General features: G+C 37.9%; 1 protein-coding gene across 1 annotated transcript in view; it reads right to left on the bottom strand.

Moving 5' to 3' along the window:
• Positions 1-16,399, bottom strand: part of LOC136019277 (connector enhancer of kinase suppressor of ras 2-like) — a 190,609-nt gene that overhangs the window by 156,728 nt on the left and 17,482 nt on the right. The gene's annotated exons all lie outside the window — the stretch shown is intronic.

The following is a 16,399-nucleotide window of genomic DNA, read 5'->3' as shown; positions in this document are numbered from 1 at the left end:
TTCACTCGTTACTTCCCTTTAGCCTTGTAAAAAGCTATTTCTTCCTGAATTCTATCATTATATCTGACTGCAGTTCCCCACCTCTACCTTCATCTGATTCTTTGTGCAAATCCTGCAAATCCTCTGAAATGATCAAATTGCCCAGACTCTTCACACTATTGCACTGATTTCAATTTCTCTCCTACATCCTCAAAAAATTCCAAAGCCGCATGGCAAATTTAAGCATATTGAAAACAGGCTTGCTTTGCTTTAAAAAGGAGTACCCAGAGTCAGCCTGAGTGTCTTTCTACCCACAGGCCCCTTCAGAATGTGTCCAACTATGAACATTAAATTGGCATTTATGCTATTAATGATTACAATTTGCTGCATTTATGTACAATTAAATATAAATGCATACATCATCGCTTTTACATTAGGGATTATATATTTTCTAAAGATTATTCACCTTTACTGTTCTTGCCTCTTGACCAGAAACAAGGATGGACTGTAAGTGCCATGCACTGGTATGTATTAAATCATAATTAAATAAGTCAATTATTTTGTTGTGTGAAAATGCATACTACAAAAAGCTGAAAGATGTTTATTAAGGTAATCCCAACAATTCTGTTCTGCTTTTAAGTAAAGTAGATAATTTACAACAAGATTAAAACATGCAATTTTTCTGTTTCCACAGGGTACTCAATAATTTCCATTAACTAGGCCAATGATAAAAATAAGCAAAGATAAAATTTGTATCCGGAAATCTTATTTAAAAATAAAGAGGTATAGTAAATGAGTCTACATACATCTCAAAGACTTATATTTATAGATTGAGATGGTTTCTATATCAACTGCTAAAGTGGAAGCAGTCCATTTTTTAAGGCATCTTTAAACATGCGTTTTTAACTAGTAACACTTTCAAATTGGGAACAGACTGCCCTATGGCTACAATTCAAAGTGTCAGCAGCAAAAGCAATACATCTTTGTTTCCAGCAGCAGTAAATAAATAATCCTATATTCAGCCCTGACAAATATGATCCACATTACATGTTTTACAGATAGTCCAAAAGAATGAAGCGCCATATCAGCAGGCAAGAGAAATTAACGATTTACAGCATGAGCATTAGTTTGTGTTGGTTAAAATACGTTATAGGTATGTAGCAAATAAACATGGTTCAGGAATATTTTCTCCTTTGGAGGCCAAAACATAGAATCTGTGCTAAGTTTATTTTCTTTTATTCTGGTTCCACATACTAGTCAAGAACTCAGATAATAATGAAAATATATGATTATCTCTTAAATTAATAAGTAAGAAAGTCTTATTCAGACAATACTAGTTTCAGAAAGGCTGATTTTTGAGTTTTGGCATTATAAAAGCTACTTTTAAACAGTATCACTTTTTATTTGTTTCACCTTCAACAACTGCTCAAATGATTTGCTTTCCTTAACAAAACTCAGCAGTTTCCCATAGTTTAACCAGAAATGGATTAAATTAAAAAGCCATGGGGGAGTAAAACTATTCTACAGGATATTCTGCACATCTTGGTAATTATTTTTTTTTTATTCATATTTTATGTTCTGGGTAAATCTGCTTTCAGAAAATGCATCAAAATGAGCAAATATCTGCTCATTCCCCTTTCTAGCCTTTCAGATCCAAGGCAACACATCCCTGAAATGGTTGGCAATGTGCTTTAAAATTCACATGTTTTTGTTTGGTCTCAAGTTTTTTTAACATACCCTGAAAATTTGCTCAAAGAAGACAAAAAATATATATATATATTTATATATATATATATTTAGGGAGAAGTTTCATTTCATTTAGAATTTCTCTGTAATTATCTCTATAAAAAGACCAACTGGAACAATTGCATAACTGCTCAAAACTAAATCCTTTTCCTTATTACTTTAATATATTTATAGACAAAATACCATAATCCATGAAAATATAATTCATTTTTGGGGTTTACTCTGTTTGTATCTATTGTGAAACTAGAAAACTAGATGAAGAGAACAGATTTCCTCCTGTTTAAGGTCTTGTTATAGAGCGCTGCTTCAAGTACACCTACATTTATACAAATGTTGTTGTTCAAACCCCCCTTCAGAGAATACTAGCGCTGCACTGCTGGCATGAACACAGAGGAAAAAACTGGAGCATGAATAACTGCTAGAATCACAAAGCCATTAAGGCATCACCAGCATCTACTAACTGGGAGCAAGTTTTAGAGATCTTTCAGAAAATATATAGGTCAGCATCTGTCATTCAGAGTCCAATTTGACAAAGCTTCTAACTATCCGTTAATATTTTAAATCAGATTTGTCATCTGGGACTGTTGCTGTATCAAGCAGCACAAAGTATATATTTACATTCAGCGAACTTATCCTTCACTGAGTACATTTCCCATTATTCCCCTTCTTCCTTCAGCAGGAATACAGGGTTTTTGCTATTTGAGAATGAGTTTTGCTCAGCTCTATGTATTTAAATTTCTGAGCCAATGTGTCGATCATCACTGACTATGAAGGAATAAATTGGACATAACTGCTTGTGCTATAACACTAAGACGCTTTATGAAGTGCTAATCACTGAATGCATTCAGTTCTTAATATTCAAAAAAGTTTTAGGCTTCCATACCCAGATCTGTTTGAGTCCCAGCATTCACTGAGCTTCTTGAATAATTAAAATGTTTTTTGTACTGTTGGATGTCTGGAAAAACATGAGAATAAGATGCCAAGCAAATAAGAAAGAGAAACTTTTTACAGTCATGTTGCTCAAAACCATTTTTTACTCCACATGAGAGACCATATACCTTCTTTATTCACACTGGCAAGAATGGAACAACAATACTACTGGGACTCTTTGGTCTGGTAGTCATTCTTTAGGGCTTAGGCAAAAAGAGGCCATGGAGGAATGCAATGACTTTCTGATTATAAAAAGTGAAATTACTCTTAAGAGATCAATCCATAAGGAAAGCGTAAACTAATAAACCTTTCCTCTACTTCAAGTGGCAGAGAACTGTACTTCAGGACTCCAGAAATCAAAGCTGCAGTCTTAATTCCTTGCATCTGTATGTTCATAATTAATGTGTTTCTGGAAATTGTTCCACTGATGGCTGTAATGTAGCCTAGGAATAAAATGAGTGAGCTTAAAAACTGTCTAGAACAACAGAACCAACCTAGTTACTGTGGGTCAGTTAACTTTGCTGGCTTCGGACTTATCTGAAGTTCTTTTGGGTTTGTGTGCACTATGGGGCAGTTTCCAGTACAGACTTAATTTATTTACATTACAGTAACTCCTTCCTGAATGTTAAAAACCAAAATGAACATTTTTAAAAAGTAACTAAAAAAATAAGAGAGAAGCAGTCCCTAATGCCAAGATGGTCTTAGAAAACCAGTATGTTCAGCTGAAATGGTCAGTTGTAGCTATTATCAACAACAGTCTTGATAGCGTTTTAAAGCATTAAATTTGCCTATTTAACTTTACAGTTTGTGCACCATTTAAGATTGATTTGTAAGAGGTTTTTCTCTGAGCGGCATGGTTATAGAGATTCAGTAAGAGAATACTGCCTTATGTAGCATTTGGAAGATTTTCACCACAGCAAAATCTGGAAATACTTTCCGAGCAACACTAAAATCCTATATCACCCTTATTCAGACCTACTATCAGTGAATATTTGCAGACAAAATCTGACTAGCAATGTGTTATACACTTTCTCCAGTGAAATATATCCCAATATAAATTCTTGGCAGGATTGCTGGCACGTGCTCCAGTACAGACACAGCTTTTGCGCTAATATACCACTTACAGCAAAGAAAGAGCATGATCTTATGCTGGAAACACTTCTGCTGGTGCAAGTCCCTGAGTAGGTTATTTTCTTATTAACATGCGCACACTTGACTTCCATATTCCTCTTTCTATAGCAAAATAACAAAACAAAAAATACACCCAGAAAATATTATCCCTATGAAAAGGAGTAACTTACGGCTCTAACTAGGATGTAAACTGGGCCAATAGCATGTGTTCCTTTGAAATTCCAAGGCTCATGGTAAACCAGGTCTTTTTTCCTCCATCAATGTATCAGGTTCATAGCTCACCTATCAGACCTCCACCTTGCACATTTTGACCATTACTTGTTTGTTTACTTATAGAGGTATCTTTTTACTTACACAGAAAAAATAAAGGGTATAAGATTAATATTTCAAAGCTGCTGTATATATGCACTGGAAACTCCTATTTAAACAATGTATAATCAGGCCTTTGATCTTGTTTCCCCTTTTTTCCCATCCCGAGACTCCTTTCAAGTGTTAGACAAATCTCCAGTCTAACATCAAAACATACTGACAGGAATAAGACTGCAAGGCTGCTAGCTTCTCTCAAGCAATGCCACCCATTGATCCATGAATAAATGTTCCAGCTTCAAGGCACATCTCTGCTGTAAAGCTATCTCTTTTGAGATTCAAAGAAGAGCTCCTTGTCTGGTGCCCGGAGATCTGAAAACCTGCTGTAGTAACTGTGGGAGTCAGAACCCGACATCATGGTTTGCAGCGTTCGGTAGGATTTACCATCTCATTATCTTATGAAATAACAATGGAATTTTAGAAGAATTGCACACAAGATTCAAACACTTTATTTTCACCTGCTGCATTTTGTTGCCAATTTTTTAACGGCTTAAATAAAAACCCCACTTGTTTTCAAATGACACAAAATACATACATATTACAATCCCAAACCATAATTTAAAAGGTGTTGCTTTCATTTTGTTAACAAATACTTTTTTGTGATATTGCAGTAATTTACCTAAAGAATTACTAGAGCACTGCATTGCCTACAACACGATAGGAATATTGAAGCTACAACTAAAGTACTTTACAAATTCTGAATTTAGAAAATCTTTTAGAAATTCACCAGCAATAAAAGCTTTCACGTACATGGCTTTGGCTTTACATCCACGGAATAAATAGAACTTGAAACACGCAACTTCATTCATTTTTCCCCAAAAGCCTCTGTGAAGTAGTTGCCTAGCTTCTTACTCAGACCTTTATTAAATCTCTCTCCAGGATTAGCTCCTGGAAACCAAGCACATCTAAGAAGAGTAGTACAAGTGCTTCCGGATCTTAAATATGAAGTAAACTTGTTTCAATCTCTGTGGCATCCACAAATTCAAAACCTCATAACTACTGAGGTGCATAAGCTGAAAAAAAAATGCTAAAACGTGCACCTTATGTGGGCATCTACAAGACCAACATGAAATGTCATGGCAATAGTTTATTTTATGTCAAGTGCTCCAGTTTGCATATGTAGCTGAATGAGAGAGTCTAAGAAAAGAGGAGGGGTGGGGGAGAGAAAAATAACAAATATGATTGGACTCCTGACTGAACTTTATCTGAAGAGTTGTGATGAATGCTGCTATAATATATCAAATGCCAGTTAACAATAGTCTACTGAAAAAGAGCTGGCTTTGGGATATATTTACTCACGTCATTCTTGGCAAGCATACAAAGTATGAGTCAGTCCTGGAACATTTATGCTACTTGTTACATTCAAAAAGAGACTGAGGTCTGACTATTAATACTCAACTCACTTTGAAAAATATTTGGTTTTCTACATGACTGTTTCCTAAATTCTGATGTTTAAAGTACATTTAATTTCTTTTTAAGGAAAAAAATACTTTCTTGGAAGAAAGAACCTCTTTGCAGAGCAAAAATGGCAATGTGCATTGACTGAATCTGATTCAAATTTATCTGAGCTAAACAGTCAAACTGAAATACAGGTTGAAACCAAGCTGCCAACCTGTTTCTGACAGAGGTTTTAGTTCAATTCCCTCAAACCTGTCATTAGTTTTCCTGGGGAAGGCGAAAGTAAAATCTGTTCCAAAATCACACCAAGTTGCCACACCACCAAGCACAATCACCTGTCAATTACTGAAAGCGATTGAGAGTTCCAGTAACACAAATGAAGCAAAACCACAGCAGTTACACAAACACATGCAAATTAAACTGCAGAGAGCACCAAAGAACCAGGAACACCGTAGACTGCGAAGGCAGAGACCCCACAGCAAGCACTGACCCAAGTCATGAAGCCACATAGCGCAGCATTGCATCAAGTACAGCTCCTCTGCTTCCACACCCACAGGCTCAAGGAGAACCAGCTCCATGGTTCTGCACCTGCAGCCTGAATAACTGTGAGGTGATTTGCAGGAATCAAATGAAAATGAGCAAGCTTTTGCTTTCTGCAGAGCTATTTAGCACAAAGGCCTCACTGCAGTGCATATGGATTGCAAGGAACCAGAAAAGGAATGGAAAATAATGGACTAGTGTTTTCCTCAACAGCTATGATTTTAACTTTAATGTACCTCGTCATTTTCTAGAAAATTATATACACAAAAATTCACAACAAATATGCAGTTTAAAATGTGGCTTGGAATTTTATACCGTTACATTTTCTTAGCATATTAGATAATTACAGAGTTATTCATACTTGATATATGAACAAACAGACACATACCCAATATACTAGGGCTGAATATATAGGTATTTTGTTAGTCAATAATATCCAAGGGAGAAATTACAAGCACCTCAGTGAGCTGCTCCTTTTGGCAGAAGGCATATAAAACTGTTGGGAAGAAGATTATAGTAGGAAATCAAGGTGCAGATGAGGTTAGAAGTGAACGTGGGTATTGTTTTTGTTCAACAGCCGTTACTTATTCAATCTGTGCTCAATTTAAGAAACTAAACAGACAAAGCAACTGACTAGTATGATTCTAGCAGCTCCTCATCAATGTTTGGAAAACAACAGCAGTATCTCATTCACACATATTTGCACAAATACGTGCTCGGTCTCAGCACATTGCATCTGTTTGTCCTACTCGCACCCACTCACGTCAGCGAGCGCTCATCCCACATAAACACTTGCTGGAGTTATTTCATCTTAAGCAGGCTCCATCACAAATCTATTTAGCACGTTATACACATAGACAGGCATTTACGTATACATTACTCGCAGCAGCAGCTCATCGTCCTGCTCCAGGCCCGAGTCCAAGCCTCCTCCACAGAGCCGTCCATTACACCGCTCTCCCCACTCATTATGTGCAGTTTGGAACCTTGCACTTTGTTGGCACTCTTTCTGACAACATGTTTATAACATTTATACACATAATAACTGCGTATATATCACTGTACACACACAAACCTGCATTTCCTCCTCAAACCTCGTGGAGGAAGGCCTGGGGAAGCTCGGGAAGAGCAGCAGCAGTGCCCCTTGCTGCTCGCCGGCTCCAGCCTCTGCCACCTTGGCTTTGCTCACATCCCTGTTCTCCACCACCCACCACCCTCCCTCGAGCTGCACTGCCCAGTGCGCCCACGCCATCACCAGAAACGTGCCCCGCTCCCAGATCACCATCCTCCGTTTCCACTCCACCATTCTGCCTCCTTGGCCCAGCTTTGCCAGCGGGTTTGACCCTTCAACAGGCCATTGTCTGGGCAGAGAGTGTTAGCTGCCAGTGCGGGGGGGTCCTGCAGGCCGCCCATAGGGGAATCCCCCCCTCATCCTCCTTCCTCCTCATGGAGGGCAGAGCTGCAGTCCACAGCATGCCCTTTGAAGCAGGGAAGTCTCTCCAAGCCTCAGTGACTGGGACAATCTGTATGGCATCCTTGAGGTGGCCTAGAGGTAAGGGGGCTCTGGATTTCCCCTCAGCCTGAAAGCACTCCGGCCGGTTGAACGGCACAGGGAGTTTCGCCCAGAGGGAAACAGCACAGAAATAACGCCGCGTATCAAACGCAGGCACGTGTCTGGCCTCGTGGAATTGTTGTGTCGGTCCCTGCTTTCCGAATGGGAACACAAAATTAACCATAGAAGGCAGGAATTGCTCACGGAGCAATCCAGTTTCTAAATATTATGCATTCTTAAGTATACTCTCTACTGTATATTCTATATGCTATATCTTATATCCTATACAGACTGTTTCAGCACTGCAAAATGCATAGAAGTTGTTCACATTAATAGGTCATTCAGGAATGCAAATCTTAGGGAAAAGCATGCTGAGGCCGTAGGGATTCATATTAGATTTATATGCTTTAAGTGTTCGCTTCATCTTGCTGCTGTAATCATAATGTGCATTATTCAGTGTACAATACTATAATGAAAAGCAATAAATTATTATTATTATATTATATATAATATTATCTATAATATTATATGATTATATAATTTAATGATAATTATGTTTTATATCCACACAAAACCTCCACGATCATATACCTGACATCCATATAAAAATCAGAAACAGGTTTCACTCAGGAGATTTTGCTTATCTTGGAGACCCAGACAATTAACTGAATGTCCAACTGTGTTATTAAATCAGTGATGAGTGCGGCTGGTTTGGCAAAAACAGCTGGAGGTGGTAGTGAAAAACCAGCGTTACAGAGCTGTCCCCTCACAGGTTGTTGCTCTGTATACTGGAGATCAAAAAGACTTTGGGGTCTTTTTCAGACCAGCTTTCTGGAAGCTGCAGGAAGAACTGGTTCATGATCTCCAGGCCCTTTTCTGCTCTCAAATGTTTCTATATGCTCAGGATATTGGATCTTTCAGGCATGTATACCTCAACAGCAGATTGTTCATGTTTCCTGAGTGCAGCTCAGTGTTAGTCTGGGACTTATTGTGCAATATAATCATTAAAATATTGTTTCTTGGAGCCAAGCAATTTTTGTTGTATATTAAAAATAGTCTTATTTGCAGATAGACATATCCTCTTCAAAAGCCTGAATCAAAAGAAAATCTATTTTTGAGAAGAAAATAAAACCTGCATAAATAATCAAATCTTTTATATTAGAATTTGTTCAACATTGGCATTTACAACATGCTAGGTAGATTTATGGACAGATTTATGGAAATTCAAATGTCTGATAGGTGAGTACCATTCAGCAACGTACTTCAGCCTGGAGTAGAAACACTGTGAGACTCTCGACATGGACTTCCTTTTCCTTGGATTTTTTTAATAGTGCTTAAAAAACTTAAAAATTTCCAAGGTAGATAGAAAATAGTGCTAGGCAAATAAGATAGAGACCTACACACTGTTTTCATGTTTCACTTAACTTTGGTTTCATTTACTTTCAGATTATTTTGGGAGGAGGAAGATCAGATCAGGAGGAAGGCATTTATCAAGTAGAAAAGACAGAAGCATCCCATCTCTCTTATGTGGAAAAACTATACTAGAAAGAGGTAAAAACTGCAAATCGTCATTGCTCCTGCACGATAAAGATGATGGTAGGAAACTTAGACAAATACAATATTTGCCCTAGGATCAGTTCATACTGTGATAGCATGTCTATAATTGAATCTGCCTAATTTAAAAGCAAGAAGATAAAACATTTGACATTATCAAATCATAGGAATATGTGTATTAATCTCTGTCAACAGAAATATGTATGGTGTCATTGAGATACCACAATGCACACACACATATATATGTATCTTTGCAGGAATCCAAGAAATACATCCTTTGGTTGTGCAACTCTGAGAATATTAATTCAGTTTCTGATATGGATATGACTACATAAGTTATCAATAAGGCATGACTGTATTATTAGACTGAATTAAGTTTATTAGACTGAATGAAGTTTACTGTAAATTTTTTCCAAAGACTGAACAGCTTAGTACTCAACTCTTGCTTATTTATTTATGTTGGTCCTCCTCCCCAGACAGTTTACCTTTTGAGTGCCATTAAATATTTACATGCTGTCAGGAGCAGTAAAAAGATAGAACAGTAACTGACATTATCAAAAATTGTAAAGCCATTTTTAATCTTCTCCACTAGTTTAATGAAAAAACAGAAGACATCATCTGCTAAATAATTTGGATAATTTTTTCACGGCCAAGGACTTTGCAGAAAGTGAAGATAATAGTATCTTCCTACGAGTGAGACAATTTCACATTTATTGATTAATTTTTCTGTGGAGCACTTCATATGGCCACTGCCGTATCATCCATATATGTTCTTACTGACACACTCCTGAGGTCACTGAAATTTGAAGCTCACATTTTTGAAGCCTTGTAAAAAAGAAACATGTATTTACTGAACAGTAATATCATTTTTCTTAGAAGCCATTTCGTGCTGATTTGGCACTGAAAACGTACCACCTGTTTACCAAAATGTGTTCTTCTAAACTACATTATTATATAAAATAAAATGCAAGTTTGAAGAAGAAAATTTTATTTTGAAAAGCATGTCCTATTTTAAACTGCAGTATCAGTACTATGCTTGTGTTGGTTGAACACAGCGTGCTTTGTTTCACCAACGTGATTTAGTTAAGTATTTGCACGCATATCAGTGCAAAAGTACTCTTTTTCACCAAACTCTTTCTCTGCAGTTCCCAGAAGCAAACATTAATTTACACAGAATAATGAGTTGTAGTCATAATTTTATTGTTTTCTCTAACCTATTGCATCAAGTTTATTTAACCCAGAGAAGGTCTTTCCAACTTCAGCATTATTCAAGGGAGTTGCTGATACATAGCTGTAAATTTAAGCAATTACTTACTAATGGGCCTTATTACCGTGTTGCATCAGCTGGGGGGGGGGGGTGTATGTGTTACGAGATTGAGTATCGAGTTGTTTACAATGCAGTTATAAAAAAATTGCCATTAATTTGGTATTTTATTTTGCTTTACTCTTCTAGCTCTTTTTTCATCATACCCTCTGTCTTTGTTGCACATGCTGATCATCATTTATTCCTACTTCTTTTATTGCTGCTCATTAGGATATGGCAAATAATACTGTCCTTATTACCTGCAATAACTCAGATCCTGCAAGTTACGTCACCTTAAGTTCTGTCAACTAAAAATATCTATTCAAAGGCAGTACAGGGGATTTAGGCCCAAACCTAAAGTAAACATGTAAACAATTACAGTTGGAGCATGTGGGTCATTTTAGTGCTAGAGAAGGAAAGAAAAAAATGTTTCTTTTGAAAACTATACTTTAACGAGTTAAATTTTTTTCACAAGATACTTGGCTATATTGTAGAATATTTCTAGATATAGAAGATAATGGCTGTTAACATTATTAAACCATTAACTAGCTGTCCCCTACTTTCGTGACATCTTTCTGAAACCAAAAAGTTCTTTTGTTAGTTTTTGCCTCAGCGTTGCCAAAATAGTCTGCATAAAATTATTCACATGCACATGTGTATTTGCACTTCACAGCACCTGCACTGCTCTCTTCATTCATTGCCTTAAAAGCCAGGCGAACCATCGCTGAATACAGAAGAGTATGAAAGAACATAATTGACCCATTTATTTCCAGTAGATTAATTTTTAAAAGTAAGTTGGAATAACCTGATATTTAGACAAATTATAAAGATCTGTTGGTATAAATGTATAATAATGGTGGTATAATCTGTGAAACACATTTCAGGCATCTAGCCCTCATCAAGCTACTGATTGCTAGCCACTACCTCATTTTGTGACTGGCTGCTGAGCCACTATGATGTGACAGGGCTGTTGCAAGCAATTTTCCTGTGTAACCCATTGAACTGAATTTAAACAACCCATGAAAGCTATCTAAATAGACACGCTTTATCAAGTCAGACTGAAGGATCCAAATTAAGTTTAGTAGGTATGTCTTCATATAATTCATGCATAGAATGTCTCATGGAAATATGTTTGAAAAGCCAGCCTGCATGCCTTTCTTTCTGTAATCTTCAGAGAAGACAGCACAATGAGTCATTTCTCTGCTGAGCTTCAGACTGCTCAGAATTCATTCATTGACTCTACCTGGAAAGCTGACAGAAAAATCAGCTCTACCTCCTCTCTTCCTCCTTTTGTGGGTTTCCACTCCTCCATTTGATATTTCATGAAAATATTAGTAGCATGTAATAGCTCTCACTTTTGTGTCAGAGTTGCAATAATTCCCAACCTCCAGTAGTTTACTGAAAAGAATCAAAAGACTGTATTTTTTCCAAGGGACTATCCTTGTCCATCACAAGCTTCCACCACCAAGATCTGGTACCCTAAGTGTTAGTATGAATATCAGAAAGCTTCTAAATGCCATTCAAGCCTAAGATTCATTAGAGGAAAAAAATAAAATGCAAAACCCCTCTAAAATAGTTGGGATCTGAATCCAGATGTGCAGTGCAGGTGTTTCAGTGCTGTATTTAAGAGGCACCCACTCCACCCAGGTCGTCATCCTGTTTTCACTATGTTCCTTCACCCTCTTTCAGAGGTAATTCATCCTTCCCCTAAGAGATCTCTATGTAGAAGCGTATGTGTGGTTTTTCTCAGTTAGATTGTCTAAATGCTCCAGATGAAAAACCCCACCACTAGTTTAAGAGGGCTTAAATTAATCCAGATAATTTTCAGAATTGACTTTCCACAGGAACTGATCCTGAAGATCTGTAGCTGCTTGTGAAAACTGCAGTCTTCTTTAGCTGATGAAAACCAGCATTTGTAACAATATATGTCAAGATCACTTTTCCTCAGTGAGTTAACTTTAGTTCTTCAGCTTATTCCTGAGTTTCTGAGTTAGGGTAGCTTCTCCTGATGGTTCTGTATTAATTCTAAGAAACAGTGGACTGAAATGCTGAAAAGACATTTCTGTGAATTCTGCCTTGATAGAAGTCACCAACCTATGCAGGCAGGTAGTGTCAGCTGTAGTTATTGCTTTATTAAATACAGTTCTCTCTTTGCCTTTGGTATTACACATATAATTCTTTCTTCAATTCAGAGGCTGCACCAGTATAATGTTAGGCATTAACTGCATAACCTTATGTGTGTTCTTTTCCAGTTGCAAATATGATCCTGTGAGAATCCCCTCGGTGCACTGCCAAGATATTGCCCTCATGAATTAATCTTCCTTTTTTTGGAGCCAACCCTTTCAGGATCTTATTGATTACTGTTCCACTGTTTAAGCCTACCACCTTTCGCAGTCATGCATTATGCATCTGCTTCTCTGACTTCTAATATTCTTATCTAATGTTCTCTCTTTTATTTTTTGGCAAATGCTACTGGTTTTACTAACTTCTTTATTCTGGAAAAACTGCCAGATACATCTACCCTTTGTGGTGCCTTTCTTTTTTCCCCTTTAAACATGCAGGCACGCAGTCTGGACAGTTCGCTTGCTGCGGTGATCTTGATATGAACTGATTGTCCTTCATTAAGTACACTCACTTTTGCTGCCAGCTCAAAAGCGTTCACTTCTGCTGCCAGCTCAAAAGTGTTCACTTCATGTGTAATTCAGTCTGGTGGGAACCTGAGTTGAAGTTCATGTTTTCTGTGTAAGCAAGATCCTTAACTCCAGTAAGGTTCAGGGGACTCATACATCTTAAACCTATTTACAGCTTTTCTTATCTACAGATGGGAACACTGTCTTGCTGTCTGGGTTCTTGGAATAGAAATGTTTTAAAGAAAACTGTTGAAGGGCTATGAACTAAAGCCTTTTTTGGCATGTAATTCAAATTTATGTTCTATCCTGACTGTATTTCCCAATGTCACTGACACTCATGAGCAAACCCATGGGGTCCTTCTTTGCAGACACTATGAAGTCTTTTAAGTTTTGTAAAATAATAGACATATTTGGCAGCTGTAGATGCCTGTTATTAAAAGGAATGAATATTCCTACGCATAGAGAGAGGTTTTCAAGTGGATGTGATTTACATATCATGTGCTGATATGCAGTTTGCTGTAATAGGGAATGATATTTCTTTGTATACGGAAGAACACAGCTGAAAGTAACAGGAAAGGCTGCAGCATGCAGGAGCTGAATGACTTCCATATATGCAGTATGAAAAATCCTCTGCCATTTTGAAGGTAGATCAACTTCAGTTTGTTTTGGTTTTAATCAGTATATGAATATATTTTTATCAAATAACTGTGTGGACCCATTACATCCTAGCCACCCTCTTTTTTTGTTGTCACAAGTGCCATGAGATGTTTGGGCTCAAGTAACTACTTATTATTTCCTTCTATTTTACAAACAGCTGTGCTATTAGAAGATGCTGTCTTCATGCAGTTCTTTTTCAAAGATCTTCTATGGCCTCGAAGCTTATTTTAGGTTTCAGTATTTTTTTTAGAGTAAGCATAGCACTTTCTGCTTAAACATGTTTGAATAGAATTGCTATTAGGACATTTCTCATTTTTTTCCTTTACAATAACTCAATGTCCTCCAACACTGGTGTATCATCATTTTAGACAAATTGAGTCCCCTCACTCCCACATATAGATATTCCAATAACCATAATGTAAATATTTCTATGAAAATATTTGAGACTGCTTATAAAGTAAAGGAAGATGTGCTGCTTTTTTAAGGGTACAATAACATCAGAATTTTTCAGCATTTGGTGTAGACAGTGGTCATTTTGTCCATCAGTGGATCTTTCAGGCAATGCTTTAGGGAAATACAGACATTTTATTTAATCTATTACTTATGTTTCTTATGATTTTGAGGTTATTCACATAAATATGGAAATCAAAGGCAAGCGGATGAGACAAATGCAGTTTATTTTCCTCCAGAACAAGGCACCTATGGGGATAAACTAAATGTGACCCTCAGAGCTGTCAAAACAAATTAACTGGTCAAGAACCATCTAAACAAATACAAATTTAAACTGTGTAAAACTGAAAAGAGGGGTATCTCAGCTGTCATACCTTGCACTTAGGCCTGCAGTGTTTAAGCAGTGAGATGGACCTTCTTTTTTTTTTCCCTAAAGGACAAACATATTTAAAAAGGAACCAGTAACGTCTGAAGCATTAATGAATTCTCACCAGCAGCCAGAATGAGCTTCAAAAGCCAGGGGGAAAAGGCTTTTTTTTTTTTTTTGTGATGAAAATTAATTCAGTAAAAGTTATCATAACTGCCAAACTGGTAATGTGGTGACTGGGAATTTAAGTTGTAAGCAAAACCAATCTTAATTTTCCAGGCAGATGAGCCAAATGCCACTAGAGAGAATTAAACCACAGGTATTTCTTTGGAGTGAAAGCCTTTTGGTAAGAAAGGTAATTTCTCATGCAAAAAGATATAGTCTGTATTCTGAAAATTAGCTAAATCATACTTGTAAAATTAAATATGGACAAGAATTATTGGGAGGCTGGAAAATACTAAAGTTAGCTGTGAGGAAGAAAGTTTTGATGATTATTATTATTTATGGGACTATCTGATAAAGATACTTACACAAATTCTGATAACACTCTTGACCACGTAGATTGCATAACATTGACTGTATCAAAAAGTGTGATTAAAAACGCAGTTTACATTAAGACTGCAGTCAAAGAACCACAGAACCATAGAATGCTTTAGGTTGCAAGGGACCATAAAGCTCATCCTGTTACAACCTCCCTGCCATGAGCAGGGACACCCTCCACTGGAGCAGATTGCTCCAAGCCCCTGTGTCCAACCTGGCCTTGAGCACTGCCAGGGATGGGGCAGCCACAGCCTCTCTGGGCACCCTGTGCCAGCGCCTCAGCACCCTCACAGGGAAGAGCTTCTTCTAATCTAAATCTCCCCTCTGGCAGGTTAAAGCCATTCCCCCTTGTCCTGTTCATACACGCCCTTGTCAAAAGTCCTTCTCCAGGTTTCTTGTAGCCTTTTTAGATTGTCCTGGGTTCAGCAGTAGCAGCCATTTTTCTCCTTCTCAGTAGCTAGTGCAGTGCTATGTTTTCATTTTTTGGCCTGGAAACAGTATTGATAAAGCTGTTGTTTTTAGTAGCTGGGAGTTTTAGGAAGCCGGGAGGAAGCAGAGACAGGACACCTGACCCAAACTGGCCAAAGAGGTATTCCATACCACAGCACGTCATACCCAGGATGTAACGGAGAGTTACCCGGAAGGGCAGCGGCTGCAGGGTTGGACGAGGTATTGGTCAGTGTTAGGCTGGGGGGAGTGGGGCGTGTTATTGGTTGGCTGGTGTTGAGGTGTTGTATTCTTTCCTCTTGCTATTTCCTTTATCATTGTTATTATTGGTGGTAGCAGCAGTGATTTGTGTTACACCTTAGTTACTGGGCTGTTCTTTTCTCAACCTGTGGGAGTTGCATTCTTTTCGATTCTCCTCTCTGTCCCTCCAGGTGTAGGGGGAGGGCAAGAAGGGGGGGAGTGAGAGAGCGACTGTGTGATTTATGGATGACTTTTGTTTAAACCACGACATAGATACTGGGAGGTTGCTCTAAGGTCTCCCCAGAGCCTTCTCTTCTCCATGCAGAGCAAGCCCAGCTCTCTCGGCCTGTCTCTAGAGCACAGATAACAAGTCTATATATATATATGTCTAGGGCTTCAGCCCTTGGAGCATCTTTGTGGCCTCCTCTGGACTCGCTCCAACATGTTCACATCCTTCTTATGTTGGGGACCAGACAGCTGAATGTGGTATCCAGGTGGGGTCTCACAAGAGCAGAGTAGATGGGGAGAATTGCGTCCCTTGACCTTCAGGTCATGCTGCTGGTGATGCAGCC

The sequence above is a fragment of the Lathamus discolor genome, chromosome 9 (assembly GCF_037157495.1).
Source record: "Lathamus discolor isolate bLatDis1 chromosome 9, bLatDis1.hap1, whole genome shotgun sequence".
In the NCBI taxonomy this organism is placed as follows: Eukaryota; Metazoa; Chordata; class Aves; order Psittaciformes; family Psittacidae; genus Lathamus; species Lathamus discolor.
Note: the sequence above shows the minus strand (reverse complement) of the source record. Positions and strands in the feature narration are given on the sequence as shown.